This window comes from Camelina sativa, chromosome 20, assembly GCF_000633955.1.
Source record: "Camelina sativa cultivar DH55 chromosome 20, Cs, whole genome shotgun sequence".
In the NCBI taxonomy this organism is placed as follows: domain Eukaryota; kingdom Viridiplantae; phylum Streptophyta; class Magnoliopsida; order Brassicales; family Brassicaceae; genus Camelina; species Camelina sativa.
In genome coordinates, this window is record NC_025704.1 from 8,154,711 (window position 1) to 8,161,952 (window position 7,242).

The window sequence follows — 7,242 nt, forward strand, 5'->3', positions numbered from 1 at the left end:
CGATGCCAAATGGGGAAGCATCGATCGACACAGAAGCTGCATCGACCGATGCAAGTGTAACTTGCATCGACCGATACCCAGTCTGCATCGACCAACGCATGCTCGACGTAACATGAAAACTCTAGAGTTTACGCGCCGTCCTCGCACTTGCATCGACTGGTGCAAGGTATGCATCGATCGACGCAACGTCGAGCACCGTGATATCCCTGAAATTTCTTGCCGGATCTTCGTTCCTACAACCACAAAACTCGATCCCAAGCCACAAGAAAGCTTCCTAACGTCCATAGCAACATCCTAATACGTCTAACAACACACAACCAGAAGATTAATGAGTTCTCTAGCTTAGATAAGCCATGGTCATGCACTTACCTTTACCACAGGAGAAACCAAACCTTAAACAATCAAGAACACGCTCCCAGGAAGCTCCTACAATGATCCTAGCTACAGATCTCTACAGGAACGCCCCAAATCTCCAAGAAAACACCAAGAACTTTCAAGAACTCTTTCTCCCTTCTATTTTCTCTCAAAAACGGCCACCCACGTCTAATGAGACAAAAGACACGACCCTAAGGGTTTTTCTTTTCTCTTTTTCCCCAAAACGCAGCGTTTGACTTAAGTCAAAACGCAGAGAATTGAGCCAGCATCGACCGATGCTACCACTGCATCGATCGATGCACACCCTAAACCGGGATTCCGGTTCGCGGGTGTTACAATTCTCCCCCACCAATCTAGATTCGTCCTCGAATCTCGAACATCCATCAGCCAAGGACTCCCGTGCAACCGTCTCCACGGCCCGCACTCTTCCGACCGATCTACAGAAGGTCACCTCTAGGCNCGTGGCTCGTGTAAAAAAATCTCAATGTCCTACCAACCACATATCCCCTCACCGAGATACCCCATGACCACACAAGGATCATATACACGCCACAAGGACCGCCACAAAGGCCAACAAAATTTCCTAACGAGGACCGCCACCAAGGCCACTCGTCCCGAAGGACCGTCACAAAGACCATCTGTCCCGAAGGACCGACACAAAGACCATCCGTCCCGAAGGACCGTCACAAGGACACTCTGGCTAAACAGCCTGCCACAAAGGCCAACAATTGGCTAAAAGCCTGCCACCAAGGCCACACAATTGGTTAAAAGCCCACCACAAAGGCCACACAATGTCTAAAAAGACCGCCACACACAAGCACACTGACTCGAAAGTCCGCCACAAATGCCACAAAAGCCACAAAAGCCCCTCCAAGGCTTCCCACCGCTAAAATGGACAAATTCTAATTCCCGTAAAACTTTCCGTATTTAGCACTTTACATTTTTGGAAACTTTCCACTTTAAGAAACCTCCATCTCAGGAAACTTTCCTCTAAAATTCCCGCCTCACGGAAACTTTGTACCCCGAGCACCACCTCATCTTGTTACTGAGTCGCACAACCAACCACCCCAAGCGACCGAGTAACAAGAGAGATGGGCTGGAATACTCCATTCCCGCTCCAGCCACGGATTACAGATGGGAACAGGCTAAACAAGCTCAAGTCACGGCTTGCTTCTCATACCACTTCTTGAACCTTGCCTTCATCTTTGCCTCAGGCTCCCAAGTCTGCTCCTCCACACCATCACAGTCCCACAGGACTCTCATCAAAAGAATCTTCTTCTTCCGAAGTTCCTTGATCCTCCTCTCGAGAACCCTCACTGGTCTCGCCTCCAAAGTCATGTTAGGCTGAAGATCCTCAGGAATCTTAGCCAACACCTCCTCTCCCTCACGGAGACACTTCCGCAACATAGACACATGGAAAACCTTATGGAATGCACGCATCACCTCAGGTAACTCCAATCTATATGCCACTGGTCCAACCCGCTCAATCACTCTGAATGGACCCATATACCTCGGACTCAACTTAGTCTCTGACAATGACCTGTTCGGACCCCGCAACATGGCCATCTTGAGGTACACTCTGTCTCCTACCTGAAACTCAAGATCTCTCCTCCTCCTATCTGCATAACTCCTCTGCCTATCCTGAGCCTCCTTCATGTTCAGCTTGAGAACCCGAATCTTCTCTGAGGTCTCCTGAACAAAACTAGCACCAAACATGCTCCTCTCCCCCACCTGAGTCCAGCATAATGGTGTACGACATGGCCTCCCATACAAAGCCTCATAAGGAGCCATCTTAATACTCGCCTGATAGCTGTTGTTGTAAGCAAACTCTACCAGGTTCAGGTGATCTGCCCAATGGCCACCCCAATCCAACACACACATCCTCAGCAAATCCTCCAGCGTCTGGATCGTCCTCTCAGACTGTCCATCTGTCTGGGGATGATAAGCTGTACTCATATGCACCTTAGTGCCCATCTCTGCCTGAAATGCCTTCCAGAACACCGAAGTGAACTTAGAATCCCTATCAGACACAATGCTCGCTGGCACCCCATGCAACCTGACTATCTCCCTCACATACTTCTTAGCCAAGACCGCTGCTCCATCAGTCTTCTTAATGGCCAGAAAATGTGCTGACTTAGTCAACCGGTCCACAATGACCCAAATAGCATCAAAGGTCCGTGACACTGGCAATCCTACCACAAAATCCATGGTGATCATATCCCACTTCCACTCAGGAATGGGTAAACTCTTCAGTAACCCGCCAGGAACCTGATGCTCAGCCTTCACTAGCTGACACACATCACACCTCGAAACCCAACCCGCTACATCCTTCTTCATCCCGACCCAATGATAGTACCTCTTGAGATCACGGTACATCTTAGTCGCTCCTGGATGAATGGATAACTTGCTCGCATGAGCCTCTCTCAGAATCTCCTGCCTCAACTCCTCATCCTTGGGCACACAATCCCGACCGTGCACCAAGAGAGTACCATTATCTGAGACCTGATACTCTGAATCCACATCCTTAGAGGCATTCACCAGCCCCAAATCCTTCTCCTGAGCCAACCGCACCCTACTCAGAAGATCTGCTCTATCTACTGCTTCCAAACCCGACGGTTCCTGTGAAACAGCACACAAGCTCAAAGCACTGATCTCCCCTACCAGAGACTCCATCTCCTTCTCCTGAGCCGGAGCTACCCTCTTCCAACTCAGAGCATCTGCAACTGTGTTAGCCTTACAAGGATGATAGGCTATCTCCAAATCATAATCCGCCACAAGCTCCATCCACCGCCTCTGTCTCAAATTCAACTCAGGCTGAGTGAATATATACTTCAGGCTCTTATGATCTGAAACACCTGTACCTTTGCACCATAAAGATAAGATCTCTAAATATTCAGGGCAAAAACTACAGCACCCATCTCCAAATCATGAGTAGGGTAGTTGCCTTCATGCACCCGCAACTGCCGCGAAGCATAGGCAATCACCTTCCCATGCTGCATCAGAACACACCTCAAACCAACTATAGATGCATCTGTATAAACCACATAGAGTTCTCCCTGCTCAGGCAAAGCCAACACTGGCGCAGTAGTCAACATTTTCTTCAGGCTTGCAAAGCCTTCCTTACACTCTTCTGACCAAACAAAAGGAACATCCTTCCCTGTCAACTTAGTCATAGGACGTGCTCTGCTTGCAAACCCCTGCACAAATCTCCTGTAATAACCTGCCAATCTAAGGAAACTCCTGATCTCTGTGGCATTCTGCGGTCTAGGCCAATCTCTGATAGCCTGAATCTTCTCTGGATCTACCGAAACTCCCTCTGCAGAAACAATGTGACCTAGAAAGCCCATCTCACGCTGCCAAAAACTACACTTGCTCAACTTGGCAAACAACTTCTGCTCCCGCAGCTTCTCCATAACTGCCCTCAAATGCACTGCATGCTCCTCAGGACTCTTAGAGTAAACCTAGATATCGTCGATGAAAATGATGACAGATACATCCAGAAACTCCTGAAACACACTGTTCATCAGTCTCATAAGCGCTGCTGGTGCGTTAGTCAACCCGAAAGGCATCACCACAAACTCACAATGCCCATACCTCGTCCTGAAAGCAGTCTTCCTCACATCTACCTCATCTTCGGCATCTGATGATAACCCGATGCCAGATCTACCTTAGAGAACCAAGTAGCACCCCTCAACTGATCCAACAACTCATCAATCCTAGAAAGAGGGTACTTGTTCTTCAAAGTAACCCAGTTTAAACCCCATTAATCTATACACAAACGGAGACTTCCGTCCTTCTTTTTAACAAACAACACCGGTGCTCTCCACGGTGATACACTAGAACGTTTGAATCCCTTGCTCCATAAATCCTCTAGTTACTTCTTTAGCTCAACTAAACAAACACTCAAGTATGCCGACATCAACTCGCCGCCACCTGAATATCAGCCCTCTTATTTCTCCAAAAACCTTTAGTAACTTGCCAGTTAGGAAAACTTCCACAAGTTAGCTTATTCCAAAGATAGCTTTCCGCTTGGCAATTCTCCACAGCAAATCATCAATACGAACGTAATAAACAAACAAGTACCATACACTCGCATATTCTGATTCACCGCTTCAAATGCTTTGCAGGCCGCTAACTCAAACCACTTGACTTATTCCCTCAAACAAGCTTACCAAACCTTGAATCTAGCAACCCTGTCCATCTCCAATGAACTTCATCCAACATCGTCGCAACGATTAGTTTATCCTGCCATGAAGGCTTCTCGTGAACTTATGTATCTGGCAAACATGCCTTTCCCGGCTCAAACCTGCTGTAACTCCCCTTCTCGGGACTCCAGCACCACCGGCCTCACAATCCTGGCGAAACAGCCACACATTCATAACCGCTATGGTTCATAAAACCCTGACCCATTGGTCAACACATCTAAAACCCGAGATTAAACCACCATCAATCTCTCGAGGTCTACATTCAATCGGGTTGTTTATACTCACGTCCTAGGTATTGCTTGCTCCCAAATCCACCACTCTTAGGTCGCAACCTTCGAGCCATACCAATCTCAGTTTCAGACCAGCGTCTTCGAGTTATACCGCCTCAGGGGAACATCATCCCCTCTGCCACTCTCGGAGCCCTGGGCCCCTCGAGCTATCGGTATTCAGGGGAATCACCATCCCCTTAGGAGCAACAATCCTTAACGACTATAAACATCTCTCGACACAAAGTACCTCCTGTGGTCCGAGTATAACATTGCAATGTTACACCTACCTACTAAACTTCTAATATCCAACTGGATTAACCCCCAAACAGAGAAATATCTGCTCCAACTGCATATGTCCACCTATCCGCCTCTCTAGGTCTGATACCTCTTGAGAATAATCTCATACCGGTCATCTACAACCGCTCCATCCTCTTAACATAAGGTGGAAAGTCCTCAACATCCGCAGCCCTCGACTGCACCCCGCCACATGCGGCACAACTGGAGCCTACACTGGTACCCCTCTCGGTAACCGCTCCAACAGCACGCCAACAGATCCGCCAAGCGATCATCTCGACCCTGGGCTCCACCTGCTGCAACCCCACACCTGGGTTCCCAGCACCCCCGGCACGCTCACCGGCTAACCCCCTCTGGTCCCTCCTGATACGCTTGCGACCCTCTGACGTACCTCCTCGTGGAACTCTGGACCACACACTCGCTGGCCTCGGGACCCGCCCGACAATGACCACGACCACGTCCCCGTCCACGACCAACAACTCAAACACCTTAACCACTAATCTTCCAAGAACAGAGGCTAACAAGCAGAAAACAAATCAATACCACACAAAGAAACATAATAATAACTCACCATGGAATCTCATTGAAGGCTCGAAGAGGATGTTCTAGGACTCCATGCCACACACATTGACTAACTCACATAATCAATCAAGCATGCAAATCCACAACATCTACAACAGAAACCTAGTGAACCCAAACCTAGAACCATAAGGGCTCTGATACCAAAATGAAACGACTGACCTTTTTTTGTTTTTTAATAATAATAAATAATAAATTATTAATATAATATAATAATAAAATACAACTAGTGGTCCCATACCCACTAGCCACCTAACCACAATCACAACCAACAGCGGAAAACCAATACCAATCAATAACCAAATAATAAACCAATAACAACCAATAATCATGACATCAACACTAACAGCCTAACCATGTCAGACAACATAAAACCGAGTCCCTAGAACATCCTCCTCTTCATTGCCTTGATTCCACGATCACACTTTGCCTTTACCTGCACCACAAACACATATTACAATGCATGAGTATTTTATAAACACTCAATAAGGCAATCCTCCCATCTACTGGGCTATACACACAAGCAATAGAGTATCAATAACCATCACACAACAATCAACAAACAACGAATAACAAACCAGGACTTAGCATCGACCGACGCCACACATGCATCGACCGATGCCAAATGGGGAAGCATCGATCGACACAGAAGCTGCATTGACCGATGCAAGTGTAACAACTTGCATCGGTCCGATACCCAGTCTGCATCGACCGACGCATGCTCGACGTAACACGAAAACCCTAGAGTTTACACGCCGTCCTCGCACTTGCATCGACTGATGCAAGGTATTCATCGATCGACGCAACGTCGAGCACCGTGATTTCTCCGAAACTTCTTGCCGGATCTTCGTTCCTACAACCACAAAACTCGATCCCAAGCCACAAGAAAGCTTCCTAACGTCCATAGCAACATCCTAATACGTCTAACAACACACAATAAGAAGATTAATGAGTTATCTAGCTTAGATAAGCCATGGTCATGCACTTACCTTTGCCACAGGAGAAACCAAACCTTAAACAATCAAGAACACGCTCCCAGGAAGCTCCTACAACGATCCCAGCTACAGATCTCTACAGGAACGCCCCAAATCTCCAAGAAAACACCAAGAACTTTCAAGAACTCTTTCTCCCTTCTCTTTTCTCTCAAAAACGGCCACCCACGTCTAATGAGACAAAAGACACGACCCTAAGGATTTTCCTTTTCTCTTTTGCCCCAAAACGCAGCGTTTGACTTAAGTCAAAACACAGAGAATTGAGCCAGCATCGACCGATGCTACCACTGCATCGATCGATGCACACCCTAAACCGGGATTCCGNACATGCATCGACCGATGCCAAATGGGGAAGCATCGATCGACACAGAAGCTGCATTGACCGATGCAAGTGTAACAACTTGCATCGGTCCGATACCCAGTCTGCATCGACCGACGCATGCTCGACGTAACACGAAAACCCTAGAGTTTACACGCCGTCCTCGCACTTGCATCGACTGATGCAAGGTATTCATCGATCGACGCAAC